The 16,277-nt window shown below is 39.0% G+C and overlaps 1 non-coding gene across 1 annotated transcript; it reads right to left on the bottom strand.

The window, feature by feature from the left end:
- Nucleotides 1-1,884: 1,884 nt before the first annotated feature.
- On the bottom strand, nucleotides 1,885-2,025 carry LOC145765726 (U4 spliceosomal RNA). The gene has a single exon (XR_014288612.1). It is a non-coding gene; the product is annotated as a U4 spliceosomal RNA (small nuclear RNA).
- Nucleotides 2,026-16,277: the final 14,252 nt, after the last annotated feature.

The following is a 16,277-nucleotide window of genomic DNA, read 5'->3' as shown; positions in this document are numbered from 1 at the left end:
GCAGACTTCAAAATCAATCGTACCTGACTCTTAAAGTTTATGCTAACGAGAAGCTAACCTACGTACAAAACATGAACGCTTTCACCTTATGCTAAAGAAAGGTTTCAATCTATGCTTTTGCAAAATTTAGACAAGGCATTGCAATTAAGTTATGCAAATGTCTTATATAATTTGCCTATTTATGACAATCATTTTAAAATGAGCTGTCTACTTCGTGGTTTAACCTATAACAGTAGCACACAAAGTATGGTGACCCTACCACTACCAGTGTATAAAGCGGTTTCAGTTCAACAGTTGTCAATTCCAAAGTTTTACCACAAAATACGAAAAAATAAACAACCAAAATAATTAAAACACATTTATCTTAAACACACCTTTGTAGGAATTGGGCCTGTCTTGATTTCAAGTATACATATTCAATTGCAACCAACCTGTTTTATTTCAAATACAGGTAATTTTACTGATGTTGTCACATTTTAACTTTTCAAGATAATGTGGTTTTTAGAGATGTTTTGGTATAAGGGCCCAGCATCTCATTGGTACCGGGCCTAAATTATTTTGTCAATGAACAAGTAGGCTACACGCAGACGCAGTAAACTTTAACAACTAAAAAACAGATTGTTACTGAAACGCAAAAGTCTATTACCTGTGGGCCCCCTGAAATTCTATCACAAAATAACGACGTGATTTGTGGTGATTTTAGAGATATTTTCATATAAGGGCCCAGGCCCAGCATCTCATTGGTACCGGACCTAAATTATCTTCTCAATGGAAGTACACACAGTAAACTTTAGCAGCTGAAAACATGTTGTCACTGACACGCAAAAGTCTATTACTAGTAGGCCCCCTGAGATGGTGGGCCCAGTACCCAGAAGGGGGCTCGGTACTTTACCATCTGACGGCTGAAATAGCAGTTTTAACCTCTGATGGCAATTCCTTCAGATCTGATTATATTAAGATCTTGATTATGTTTGAAGTCGCGGGGAATTTTTAAAATCCGGGCCCCTTAAATATTCCGGGCCCGGGTCCAAAAGTACCACCTAGACCCCCCTGTCAACGCCCCTGGTCACAAGGCAGCGTATGATAATTCGAAACAATTATTTGATTAATACATAGAGATCTAGTGATGATTGAAGTTACTTCATTGCTGTTAAACCAGTCTCGATTCACAATGCACATGAGGCATTTTATTCCTTTGTTCATTTCTGAATGTTTGGGTTTGATGAGACTGGAGCATTATAAAAATAGTGGCACTGGTTTCGAGAACAACACTAACTCTAGGCAGTAGTAACTTGATCATAAATAGTTAAAGGGGTATTAAAGGAAAAACCTGACTTGACGATTTTCCACGTTCTTTGTGTTTAACATGCTACCATAAAACGATTTTCAATAAAATTTTGCCCCATTGCGGTCTGACCACCATTGTGCGCGTGCTTTTGTCAGAGCTTTCAAAACGAGATTGGCCTGAGCAACGAAGCGTGCGACTGTAAAGAACGTCATAAAGTCTACGTCATAAAGTCTAGCAATCAACCGATCACGCAATAATTGTTACTGCGGGCGATTTGACTGTAGGCTATGTATGTATTTACATCAAAACAGCACATTTTAACATCAAAACAGCAGACAGTTTGCTCAAAACATCAGATTGGTAACGTGGCTTTTGATATTGCTGGACTTTATGACGTATTCTTGAGCTGTGTTTGCACGTTTTGGTCATTTTGAAAAAAATGAAAATAAATGAAACACTGGACTTTGGGCCTTGCCAGCGCCATCGAAAACAAATTTTTTTGGGTAATTGTTTTTGAAATGTATTCTTGAATGTTCAGTTTACTCATTTTAATGCTTAATTCCGGTTTGAAATTTTCCTTTAGTATGCCTTTAAGAGTTCCGGAGAACCCTTCAGAAATTGCCACAGCCGACGGTTTTTCACGTCGTCAGGGCGGGGTATTGGGAATAGTTTTCAACTAGCAATAATCGCGTCTCGGATAAACCTCATTGACTACGATATCGTCTCTGCGCAAAGCTAATGAGGAATGTCTTAAATTGTTCATGTAGTTGCTTTCAAAATTTAGCATTTGTGGTACGCAAAGAAATAGTTTTCATAAACACAATACAGTAGGGCAGCGCTTCTTCACCGGATAGTAGGTAAAAATAACTCTCGGAATTGCAAAGTTTGGCAGTAATGAGAAGTAGAATAATAGAATAATTTAGTAATAAAATAATTTACAGACAACAACACTTCAAATATCGGAAACTTCACTCTGTCAAAACTGGATGATTGGGCCTGCGTCGGTGGTACCTTTACAACATGCAAAAACTTCTAGGATTCAGTAGAAGAGGCGTTTGAAACAGTCTTTTTCTTTCTTTTTTCGCGCAACGCTCACAGTTCAAGATGGATACCACTACATTTTGCAGGGTTACGATTTTCCATATGAAATGGATTTGTTTCCTGTCTCATCATTAGTGCGTCCGCTCCGGGAGCCGTCCACACACCCAAACACTCAGCAGGCACACCATACTTACATGGAAGATACCTACCAGGGAGGCGAGGGACTCACTACGACCGAAGGGACCCACCGCGGTAAATGGTAATCTGTGGATGTAAATTAAGGGTTATTGGCTGCCTCAAGCTCATCTGCCTGTCTCGACTTTCCTCTTGCTGATCTTAGAGCAGACTAGGAGATGGCGGGTCAAGCATGAAAACTAGCGCGTTTTGGTAGTTAATTAATTTTAATTTTATTTGAAATTGTTTGTGTGTGTGTATCTTCTTGTTGCCCGCTTGAAGAAGGGCACCTGTTTGTAGAAAACGGGCCACTGCAGTCTGACATCTCATTTGGTGGAGATGCCAGAGAGGAGCGGCCAGAGGAAGGGTAGCTTTCGCTGATCCCAGAGTCATCTTGGAATGGGCCGCTGCAATCCTGTCATCCCAGGGCGAGTGGGACAACGGAGAGGGGCGGTTAAAGATCTCCCGCTGCAATCACTCTTCCGGCATCAGGCCGTTGCAGATGAGTGAGAGGGACGGGTTAAAGGTGGGTTGTTACGCCCTTAGCTGTCTAAGCTTCTTCAAAGATGATCTACGACCGTACTGTGCTAGTGAAACCCACCGCTGCATCAGACATCCCTACCATCGAGGAGGACTGAGAGGGCGGTTGAAGAGTGGATCTCGACTGTTTCTTCTTTCTTCTGACCGTAGGAGGAGGTTTAGAAGAAGTAGAAATATCAGATGACAAAGGAATGTTATGCTTTTGTGTTAGGCTATGTCTTTCGTTTTTGTCATGATGACCCAGAGGGCTTGAATGGTGGATCGTTTTGTGTCCTGTATGTATGTGTCGCCGATGTCCAGAGATATCTTCTTTTGGATGATGGTGTGTTTGGCGACATTCATCATGGTCAAAAGAATCGGGTTGTTCTTAACCGTAGCCATAACTTTTTTCTAATGCTGATCCAAATACCGCGTTGTTGGCACAAGTTTTTAAGTCCTGGATCCGCCACTAATGCAGTGGAATAAAAAAAATCTCAGCTACATACTCTGAACAGTCTTTAATTTCACATGTAAAACTTTACATTTGGTATTTTTAGCAGTGAACTATTGAACTAAAATGACAACTTCAGATTTTTTATTTAAAAGTTTTTTTCTATATTAAAACAGCTAATTATAGCAGTTTAAACTATACTATTTCATACATAATATCAGAAATGTTTGTATGCTTTTGCATAACATTTTGATATAAAAACAACATTAAAATGAGAAAATGGATTTTTCCAAATTCTGGTCTCCCATACCTGGACACGCAAGGAAAGCACTCAGCAATGTCAAAACATTTCATGATGCCCGTTAGCTCAGTGGTGAAGCGCCCGACTCAAGATCAGGTGTCGCTGGTTTGACTCTCGGTGTTTGGGCTTGAGCAACGCATTTCAGGACTACTCTCCATTCAGCGATACTAAGTGGATGAAAAACTTTCCAGGCAACAACACTTCAACGACTTTCGGAAACTTCACTTTGTCAATCTCTGGATTCTCAGTAATCGGCCCTCCGCCTCCATCAATGGTCCAAAGCCTCTACAAGTATGCAAAACTGCCAGAGATAACTATCAAAGATGCTGTCAGTCCAATAATAATAATAATAATAATAATTTATTTCACACCAGTTGGGTACAAAATAACGTCAATTAAAAGTCTTCATAATTGGCGATTTTCAGCCAACTGTGGTTGTTCTTCCGGGCTGTTAACTGTGAGGGATTGAACCCTTCGTTTGAAAATTTGTGCTTGGGTTGCTTGGTTTCTTTTGTCTTGGATAAGTTTAGACAATAGGAGAATTTCATTGTAAATTTGAGTTTATTGAATGCCGTATTTTATGTGCCAACCAGAAAAGTTGACGTTTTTTGGTTTGTCGAAGCAGGGAAGTTTCTTCCACAGAACCATATAACAAGTCATTGTCAATATGTCCAATTGCCCAGTCCACGTAATTTGACTAACTCTTAATAATTTAATAACTCCAAACAACGTAAATTGTTGACGGAGCAATTGACACAACCGCTAGATGGAGCACAAGATTTGTATCCAAATGCCAATTTTGTTTTACCTTTGGTCTCACTTTATTTTCTGTATTTAGTAGGACTAGTTCAAACTTCAATCACGTCATCAAGGTTGTCTGACAACACCTCAAGCTACAAAAACTTGTTTTAAGAAAATAGTTCAATAAGGACTGGGAAGTTTTATTATGAACAAAAAATATCACTAAACCTCTATCCATGAATTTATTACTTATCTTTTCGATTGAACTAACAGTATGACAACGTCGTTGAGTTAGAAGTATAGGGAGTATCTTTCAATTTCAGCATAATCAATCTCTCGAATAAACCTCACTGACAATCAATTATTTCCGATTGCGTCACGCTTAAAATTCAAGGTCGATATCCCTGGGCGGAACCCTGGTACCAAACTTTGCAAGTCTGATAATTTTTTGTTCCCTTAAAGCTTGATTTGCTACCTAACTGGGTCATCAGTGCGTTCTTTCCAGCAATCGTCCACACTTTCAACAGGCGTATCATACGTACATGAGAGATACTCACACTGGACCAGTAAGACAAATCGTAGTAAATCGTAGGTGCCAATCTGTGCAATTTAAAATCTTAAGACAAAAATACACAGGTATAGGCTGCTTTAGGTTGCCAAGAGATAGAATTGCTCTGCGTTTTATATGGCGAGGTGAGGTTTTAATGCAATCAGTTTCATGGATGAACAAATACAATTTTAAGTTGAACTTGGTTTGAGTTTAAACTTGAAGTTGAGTTAACCACTGAAAAGTTGAAATTGTGGTTGTTGGAAGCGAAACATGATTTTATTGTAAAATCTTTGACTTGATTTTGTTTCAAAATCTACGAATTTGTTTCATCGTAAGCTTAAAACAAAGCAATGGCGTCGGGCATTGCCGCTCAACCATGCACCAATGAAGAATTAGCTTCTCTCTCTTCCTGTCAAGGTCGTGTTCAGAAACAGACCGCAGACAACATCATCAACGACTACAACATCCTCAACATCAACGACGACGACGACGACGACAGTATTGTTCCGTTAGATTAGTGATTGAGTGCCCGACTCAAGATCAAGCGGCGGTGTTTCGGCTCTCGGAGTGTGCGCTTGAGCAACGCATTTTAGGACAGCTTCTCAGCACTTATCGAGCTATTTTCTTAAAGTACGGTAAGTCTTTTGTTGCCTGAAGTGTTGTCGGACAACCTTGATGACGTAATTGAAGTTTGAACTGGTCCTACTAAATGCAGAAAATAAAGTAAGACCAAAGGTAAAACCAAATTGGCATTTGCAAATTATCTTGTGCTCTATTGAAATCTATTCTCATATTGTCTTTTGACTTTTGAGTTCTTTTGAATTTGTCCTTTCAGCGTCTTTTAATTTTCCTCACATGCACAGAGATATCTTCAATTCGCCTTGTAACTGTCCTTGGACAAGCTGATGGTTGAAACTAACGTCTTGTTTTCTGGACAAACGATCTCTGCAACTGCCATCAAGCATTTTATTATAAATTCTCTTTCCACACATGTTTTCTCTGTCGGCTTTGAGATTGCGTAACTCGCTTGAACATTGCTTTCACCTTTTGTACCAGTCTCTGTAAAGCATAGGGGTTTTCAACTATTTTTGCACCGTGACCCCCCCTCAGAGCAATCAACATATCTTCGCAAATCCTCAAGTTAAAAAAAGCACATTTAATGCAAAATTTATCCAAATTTGATTCACGATGACATCCAGTTATAACTCATTTCGCTATTCTAATGCAAACTTCTGAAACCAAAATCGTCTTTTCGCGATGGCTTTTATTACATTTTCTCCAAACATTATTTCTTATCCAGCTTGGCTAGATTATACTGTAGGAGAAAGAATAATGAGAATAAGCTACATTTTCGCATTTTTACCAGTTGAATTTATTGCAATCTTTTATTCGGTCGCTTTCGTTCAGACATGTGCAGATGGGGCCTGGCTCTTTCACAGGGATGCGAGTTTGGCGCCACAGACCAGACAGTAGACCATGTCGTTCATAACTGCCCAATCCATCAACCACCACATGGAACGATTGGACTGAAGGCCCTGGATGACGAGACTGTCGAGTGGCTGATGACATCATGCCCAAACATATAGTCCGGAAGAACAGCTCATACGACGAAGAAGAATCGATTTATTGAAATCATCTTCAGTGAGATGGTTCGTGCTGTATTTTTTTTGACAAGCTTGTCAATGCGTGGAACTGTCACTAAAAGGACGTTTAAACAAAATAAGCTTATACACTGAATTTATTTAAATTCAAGTGGGGACAATACTCACAAATCCATATTTGACATATGATTCCGAATAACCTTTTTACCACAGTGTCATTACTAGTTAAGTATAGTTTGCACAAACTAACGCATAAAATCTATAGGTGAAATACAGTATATCGAATAATTTTATATTAAAACTCATCACCACCATCGGCCATGCCTGAGTAAGGCGTCGGCTACCGTGAGTCTCCACAACGATCGATTGTCCATACTTCTAATTAGGTTTTCAAAATTTTGGTTTGTCCATGTTGAAAGATTTTTGAAGATTTCCAAACGTGGACGTCCCCGGTGCCTCTGACCAGGAAATTGCCCCATCATTGCCGAGTGTTCAATTCCGCGTTTGCGGTAGACATGCCCGATAAATGTCATTTGCCTTTTTTTGATAGTTGTGATGAGGACGCCAGGGGTGCACCCAGAGCGTCTCCACACTTCTTCGTTAGTGATTTTATCCGTCCAGTTTATTCCCATCATTCTAACCAATTTCAGCACTGTTGATCTTCTTCTCTATCTTCGGGCATACAGTCCAGGATTCACAGCCATATAGCAGAACTGACCAAATGTACACATGTAAAATTCTTATTCTAGTGTTTAGAGAGATTGAATTAGATTTCAGTATTTTGTCCATTTTGATGAAAGCTTGTTTGGATTGTGCAATTCTTGATTTTACGTCGCTCCAGCATCGACCATTCGAAGTGACCATAGAACCCAGATAGTTGAAACTATTTACTTGTGAGACTGTTGTATTTTGTATTTTGATAGTGCATACTGGAGTTATTTCTTTTGATGAAATGGTCATGCAGAAGGTTTTTGTTGCATTCAAATTAAGTCCAAGGTTCTCGCTTTGCTTAATGACTATGTCGAGTAAATTTTGTAAGCTGGAATTTGATGTGGCGATTAGTACTGTGTCGTCTGCGTATCTTATGTTGTTGAAGTGTTGTCCGCCTACAGAGACGCCTTCTTCGTCATCTAGATGTCGTAAGATCATTTCGTCGTAGAGTGAGAAAAGATCAGGTGAAACTACGCACCCCTGTCTAACACCTCTCCGAATTTGTGTCCACTTGCTCAGCTCGCCATCTATCCGGACTGCTGCTGATTGATCCCAGTAGAGATTTCTGAGAAGTCGAAGGTCTTTACCATCTGTGTCTAAGCTGTCAAGCATCTCCATGAGTGGCTCATGTCTAACGCGGTCGAAAGCTTTGCTGTAGTCCATAAAGCAGAGGTACAGGTCTTCCCTGTGTTCTATCGACCTCTCAGCAAGTGTTCTGATTAGGAATGTGGCATTTCTAGTTCCTTTGTCTTTCACAAATCCGCATTGCACATCTGAGATTTCGGGATTGATGCATCTGCGTAATCGATGGAGTAAAACGGTCAGAAAAATTTTGGTGACATGACTCATTAGACTGATTGTGCGGTGTAGTTCGCAATCAATCGCCCCAGGTTTCTTCGGTAATGTGATGACGATCGATTGTAATAGGTCCTCCGGAATTTTTCCGCTGTCATAAATCTCATTCGCGATTTCAGTCAACTTTTTTATTCCAAAATCGTCTAAAACCTTAAGGGTTTCTGTATGCACAGCGTCAGGGCCTGGAGCTTTTTTCAATTTGGCTTTCTTTATAGCGTGACGTATTTCACTTTCTAGAATCGGTGGTCCATCTATCTCTTTCGATATCGCAGGTTTGTTTCCACGAGCATCGTCGAACAAGTCTCTGATATATTCAGCCCTTCTCTCGAGGATTTCATCCTTCTCCAGCAAGATGTTACCGTTCTTAGCTTTAATGCAGCCTGTGCAGGAGTGCACAGAGTTCTTTTGCATCTTCTTCACTTGGATGTGAGCAATGGATGGTCTGCGCTCAATCTCGTCACACTGTTGGTTCCACCATCGTTCTTTCAGTTGTTTACATCGAGTTTTGATTTCCTTATTTAGTGAGTTGAAATTTTTCAGATCTTTCTTCGATTCTCTTCTCTTATCCATGAGCTTTAGAACTTCGTCGGTCATCCATACTTGATTGGCAGCTTTTGCTTTTGTGCGGTATAACTGCTTCGGCCGATTCTGTGATGGCGGTACGAAGAGCTGTCCATTTTGAAGACAAGTCGTCAGAGCTTTCTTTATTCATAGTTGAGTCACACAGGGCAGCGTACCTGTTCTTGACCTCTACGTTGTATTCGGATTGTAATTGGGAGTTTGCCAATAACTGCTCGTAGTCTAATTTTGGAGAGTTTTGTTGTTTGTTTATTGAGTTCTTGCGTAGTTTTACCCGGAGCGTTGCTACCACGGGGTTGTGGTCGCTGTTACAATCTGCGCCCGGGAGCGCTCAACAGTTCGAGATAGCGCTTCTGAAACGCTTGTTTATAGTGACATAGTCAATTTGATTTTTGATATTGCCTGCAGGGCTTTTCCATGTCCAAAGTCTTCTCGGGTGATTACGGAACCATGTGTTCATTACAGTCTGTTCGTTCGCATTGCACCAATTTGCCCAGGTTTCGCCAGGTTCATTCATGTTACCAAGGCCATACGGCCCGATAACATCTCCGTATCGTCCTTCGCCTACTTTGGCATTCATATCGCCCATAACGATCGTAATTTCTCGTTTTTTACATTGTTGTTTGACGGTGTCTAGCTGGCGATAGAATTCTTCAAGAACTTTCGGTTCTGCTGATGATGTTGGTGCATACACCTGTATAATTGACAGATTGAAGGGCTTTGCATTTAATTTAACGAGTAAGATACGGTCAGAAAGTGCCCAGTATCCCGCAATGCACTTTGCTATTGCTTGGTCAAAGATCATACCAATTCCGTACATGGCCTTGTTACCGCCGGAATGAATGATGGTGTATCCATCCCGAATGCTCTTACCAGCTCCTTTCCAACGCATTTCACTTATTCCCATAATGGAAATACCCATACGCTTCTGTTCTTGGAGTAGGTTTTCTAATCGTCCAGGTTTTTCGAGGGTTCTGACATTCCACGTTGCTATTTTGATTCTTTGGTCGGTGCGGGCAGTCGCTGAATGACGATCTGGTGACGCCTTGCTCCGCGCACGTCGGTCCCTACCGGCTGAGACACTTCCAGCATTTGACGCCTGAAGTATCTTCACAGCTTTAGTGTTCAATCTTTTGTTGTGTGTCATCATAGTTTTCTTGGAAGAGTAGTAAAGACGGTAGGCTTCCGTTACTTTCCGTCTTGAGGTTTGCAGCTGGTCGGTTGTCTTAGCGCCTCGAGTCCCGCCCTCAGAGCCAAGCTGCTAGCTCTACTAGAAAGTGTAAATAACCTTCTAGATTTACGCACACAGAAACAAGGGAGACGTTCCTTGTGGCAGCCAGTTTGTAAACGGTCAAAAAAATACACTCTTATATGAATTGGCGTGCGCTACCATTCAAAGAGATTGTTGACAGATTAGTCGCTGACAACCCGACACTAGATTTACCGCTAGTCGTGGTGCTATACGCGCCAGAGAAACCGTTGACATAGAGTTCTTCCGCTTCCTCACGCCGCTCTAGTCTTCACGTACTGAGAGGTTACTTCTCTCTTAACGGCTTCCCAGTTTATGAGAGAACCGCACCCCTCACCTAGTTTAGCAAGTCAGTCGAGACCAGTATCCAGGGTATGCCACGTTGGTGTACGCTACCAATTACGAGGAGGCATAGGTGAGAGTTGCAGCAGCTCCGAAAACCATAGCCCATGTCATCCACCATCGCAAGTCATGCGCAGAGTGTATCGTATGAGTGCGAAAAGGTGCGACTGATGATAGGACAAGGTGCTAGTTCGGCGACTGCATACCAGATACCATTAAAACTAGTTACCAGTTTATTAAAAGCCTTAACAGCCTATTTCACATTAATACGATAATCAGAAGAAACTCATTCAAATAGAATCTTTTATATCGTTAATGCTTTTGCAACGTGTGAAAGCTTAAACAATCGAACAACCTCAGGACAAGGAATGGTCGATTGCGAAAAAACACAATATTTTTAATTTTTCTGGAAAAAACAAATTGAAAACAATACACTGGATTTACAAGCGTATCGCGACCCCCAGAGAAATGGAGAACTGGAAAAAACACCATTTTATTGCGGTCACAGACTGGTAAGTATCTCTCATGTACGTGTGACATGCCTTTTAAAAATGAGGACCATTCCTGGCAGGCCCGCAACTAGCAAATATTTTCGGGGGAGGCATTTAATTTTTATCAAAGAACAAACATTAAAATGATGCATTGTGACATTTTTATGTTAATGTCCACGCCCATTGATAGAGTGTGTGGCACTACCATGTTACGGTTCAGTGGTCATAACTTATGTCAATCACGTTTTTGTTTAGTACAGCATTAAAGGAAACTAGCCTTTGTAACCTTTTCTCATTTAGCTATGAATACCCAAGGAAGAAAATTACGATAATACAGTAATGTGTTCAGTCGATTACAAATAAAATACAACATCTGTAGGCCACGAACTGCATTGGCACGACTGGAGTCATAAATTAATCAATAACATATATTTACATCAACATAAACAAACAGATACATATGAATAAACTCAACACGGTAATTACAAATTACAATCCTGAAACATTTTGTTGGCTCAACAAGTTTTTATGTTTGTAGGCCCAAAGAAGTTGACTTTGCAAATGCAAAATGACATTTTAATTTAGAGCATAATGTCTATAACTTTCTACTTGATTTGGCAAGTTTGTTTAACACCAATTCCGCGCTTGGAATTTGAGTACGATGGATTTGCATGAGAGCTAGTCCAGAAAGCTTGTCCTGCCCCATAGTGCTTCTAAGGTAACTTTTCAAGCGTCGTAGACAGCTAAATGTTCTTTCTGCAGAAGCAGTTGTGACTGGAAGTGTAGCCAAAATTATCAAGAGTTTGTAAATGTTTGGATAATACTCTTTTTGGGATTCTATTGCTGACACCGCATCAATCGCACTTGCTGGCCTTTCACTTTCAAGAATTCGTTCCCACTTAATTTTCCACCTGGCAAGTTCATCTATCATGGCTTCGCAGTCAATGTCTCCTTTGTAAAATTGTACTGTATTGTCAATGTCACTATACCTCGTTGAACGTATAGTACGACGTACGTCATTTCATACTGCATAAAACGCTTTAAATTTTTTCAAAAAATTTCGGGGGGGGGGGCAAATGCCCCAAATGCCCCCCCTGGTTGCGGGCTTGATTCCTGGAATGAACGCGCTGATGAGCCAGTTAGGTAACAAAGTACAATTTGTTTAGAAAGAAAAGTTGTCAGACTTGCAAAGTTTGGTCACAGGGTTCAGCCCGGGACCTTGAAAACTGAGCGTCGCACGATTGAAAATAATTTGTTGTTAGTGATGTTTATACCACAGGTTTGTCATTGCTGTAGTTCAAAAATATTCCTATATTTCTAATTTTTAAAACGATGTTGACATACTGTCAGTTCAATTGAAAAGAAAAATAATTAATTTGTAAATTTAACGAACTGAGAACTAATAAATTTATTGATTGATCGTTTATGTAGTTTTTGTCCATACTAAAACTTCTCAGCACTTATCGAGCTATTTTCTTAAAGTAAGTCTTTTGTAGCCTGAAGTGTTGTGGGACAACCTTGATGACGTAATTAAAGTTTGAACTGGTCCTACTAAATACAGAAAATAAAGTGAGACCAAAGGTAAAACCAAATTGGCATTTACAAATAATCTTGTGCTCTATTGAAACCTATTCTCTCATTGTCTTGTGAGTTCCTTTGAGTTTGTCCTTTCAGCGTCTTTTAATTTCCCTCACATGCACAGAGATATCTTCAATTCGCCTTGTAACTGTCCTTGGACAAGCTGATGGTTGAAAATAACGTCTTGTTTTCTGGACAAACGATCTCTGCAACTGCCATCAAGCATTCCTTTATAAATTCTCTTTCCACACATGTTTTCTCTGTCGGCTTTGAGATTGCGTAACTCGATTGAACATTTCTTTTCCGTTTGTACCAGTCTCTGTAAAGCATAGGGGTTTTCAACTATTATTGCACCGTGACCCCCTCAGAGCAATCAACATATCTTCGCAACCCCTCACTTCAACAAAAGCATATTTAATCCAAAATTTATCCAAATTTGATTCACGATGACATCCAGTAATATCTCGTTTCGCTGTTTTAATGCAAACTTCTGAAACCAATTACATTTTCCCATTTTTACCAAATGAATTTGTTGCAATGTTTTATCGATTTATTGAAATCATTTTCAGTGAGATTGTTCGTGCTGTATTTTTTTGACAAGCTTGTCAATGCGTGGAACTGTCGCTAAAAGAACATCTAAACAAAATAGCTTATACACTGACTTTTTTTCATGCAAGTGGGGACAATACTCACAAATCCATATTTGACATAGGACTCCGAATAACCTTGTTTTTACCATAGCGTCATTACCAGTTAAGTATAGTTTGCACAAACTAACGCATAAAAACTAGGTGAAAAATATCGAATATTTTTATATCAAAATTAGTTACTAGTTCATTAAAAACCTTAACAGCCTATTTCGCTTTTATAATCAGAAAAATCTTATTCAAATAGAATCTTTATATCGTTAAAGCTTTTGCAACGTCTGAAAGCTTAAACAATAGAATAACTTCAGGTCGAGGAATGTTTGATTGCAAAACAACACAATTTTTAATTTTTTTCTGGCAAAAGCATATTGAAAACAATAAATTGGATTTTTAGACGTTTTGTGATCCCAGAAAAATGGAAAACCAGAAAAAAAACACCATTTTACTGCGGTCACAGACCGGATATATGGAAAAGTTTTGAATGTTGTCGAGGGCCGCACAAAAGCTGCACGCAGAGTTGCCCACCCCTAAAAGTGAGGACCATTCCTGGAATGAACGCGCTGATGATCCAGTTAGGTAACAAAGTACAATTTGTATGAAACGAAAAATTATCAGACTTGCAAAGTTTGGTTTCATGGTTCAGCCCAGGAACTTGAAACCTGAGCGTCGCACGATTGGAAATAATTTGTTGTAAGTGATGTTTATACCATAGGTTTGTCATTGCTGCAGCTCAAAACTATTCTTATACTTTTAATTTTTAAAACTATGTTGACATACTGTAAGTTCATTTAAAAAGAAAAATAATCAATTTGTAAATTTAACGAACTGAGAACTAATAATTTATTGATTGATTAATCTTTTGTGTAATTTTTGTCCATACTAAAACTTCTCAGCACTTATCGAGCTATTTTCTTAACGTAAGTCTTTTGTAGCCTGAAGTGTTGTGGGACAACCTTGATGACTCAACTGAATTTTGAACTGGTCCTACTAAATACAGAAAATACAGTGATACCAAAGGTAAAACCAAATTGGCATTTACAAATAATCTTGTGCTCTATTGAAACCTATTCTCTCATTGTCTTTTGAGTTCCTTTGAGTTTGTCCTTTCAGCGTCTTTTAATTTCCCTCACATTCAAATTAGATATCATCAATTCGTCTTGTAACTGCCCTTGGAAAGGCTAATGATTGAAAATAACGTCTTTTTTTCTGGACAAACGATCTCTGCAACTGCCATCAAGCATTCCTTTTGAATTCTCTTTCCACACATGTTTTCTGCTGTCGACTTTGAGATTGCGTAACTCGATTGAACATTTCTTTCACCTTTTGTACCATCAGTCTCTGTAAAGCAGACGTTTTCAACTATTTTTGCACCGTGACCCCCTCAGAGTAATCAACATTGCTTCGCAACCCCTCACTTCAACAAAAACATATTTAATCCAAAATTTAACCAAATTTGATTCACGATGACATCCAGTAATATCTCGTTTCGCTGTTTTAATGCAAACTTCTGAAACCAATTACATTTTCGCATTTTTATTTGCTGAATTTGTTGCAATCTTTTATCGATTTATTGAAATCATTTTCAGTGAGATTGTTCGTGCTGTATTTTTTTACAAGCTTGTCAATGCGTGGAACTGTCACTAAAAGGACGTTTAAACAAAATAAGCTTATACACTGAATTTGTTTAAATTCAGGTGGGGACAATACTTACAAATCCATATTTGACATATGATTCCGAATAACCTTTTTACCATAGCGTCATTACTAGTTAAGTATAGTTTGCACAAACTAACGCATAAAAACTAGGTGAAAAATATCGAATATTTTTATATCAAAATTAGTTACTAGTTCATTAAAAACCTTAACAGCCTATTTCGCTTTTATAATCAGAAAAATCTTATTCAAATAGAATCTTTGTATCGTTAAAGTTTTTGCAACGTGTGAAAGCTTGAACAATAGAATAACCTCAGGACAAGGATGTTTGATTGCAAAAAAACACAAATTTTAATTTTTTCTGGCAAACCACATTGAAAACAATAAATTGGATTTTCAGGCGTTTTGCGACTCACAGCAAAATGGAGAACCAGAAAAAACATCATTTCATTGCGGTCACAGACCAGATACATGGAACAGTTTTGAATGTTGTCGAGGGCCGCATAAAAGCTGCACGCAGGGTTACCCACCCTTGTGCTAGTCCCTGGTAGCCAAAGTATCTCTCATGTAGGTGCGACATGCCTGTTAAGAGTGAGGACCATTCTTGGAACGAACGCACTGATGACCCAGTTAGGTAACAAAGTACAGCTCATATGAAACGAAAAATTATCAAACTTGCAAAGTTTGGTCTCAAGGTTCAGCTAAGGATCTTGAAATCTGAGCGTCGCACGATTGGAAATAATTTGTTGTAAGTGATTTTTATACCATAGGTTTTTCATTGCTGTAGCTCAAAAATATTCTTTTACTTTTAATTTTTAAAACGATGTTGACATATTGTCAGTTCAATTAAAAAGATAAGTAATCAAATTATAAATTTACCGAACTGAGAACTAATAAATTGATTGATCTTTCGTGTAATTTTTGTCCATACTAAAACTTCTCAGCACTTATCGAGTCTTTTGTAGCCTGAAGTGTTGTGGGATAACCTTGATGACGTAATTGAAGTTTGAACTGGTCCTACTAAATACAGAAAATACAGTGAGACCAAAGGTAAACCCAAATTGGCATTTGCAAACAAATCTTGTACTCCGTCTAGCGGTAATGTCAATTGCTGCGTCAACAATTTATCATGGTTGGTCAAAAAGCTAATCCAGTTGATCAAAAAAATTGTTCAGTTGTATAGCGGCCCGGTGGTTGCCGATGCTTGTTTTAAACTGTTATGACAATTATGTCTCCAAACATGACATCACTTTTAATTGTGAAAAATTTTTAGCTTGTTATTTTCTTCTGAAGATTTTAAAGCTTTTCGAGGCCCACAGGTTTCGCTTGAGCCTAAAAAAATTGTCTTTATTGAGTCGGATAACCTTTTGCGGTCCAAGTACATTCCTGAGATGCAAAATAAAATTATGTAATACGGCCCAATGTCATCCCTGGGATGATGTCTAGTTGTCTACATATTGCTGATCAACAAGGTCCAAATACATCCGTGGGGGATTTTGAAAAAGT

Source organism: Aplidium turbinatum, chromosome 2 (assembly GCF_918807975.1).
Source record: "Aplidium turbinatum chromosome 2, kaAplTurb1.1, whole genome shotgun sequence".
NCBI lineage: Eukaryota > Metazoa > Chordata > Ascidiacea > Aplousobranchia > Polyclinidae > Aplidium > Aplidium turbinatum.
The sequence above is the reverse complement of the archived record's forward strand: the minus strand, read 5'-3'. Positions and strand labels throughout refer to the sequence as shown.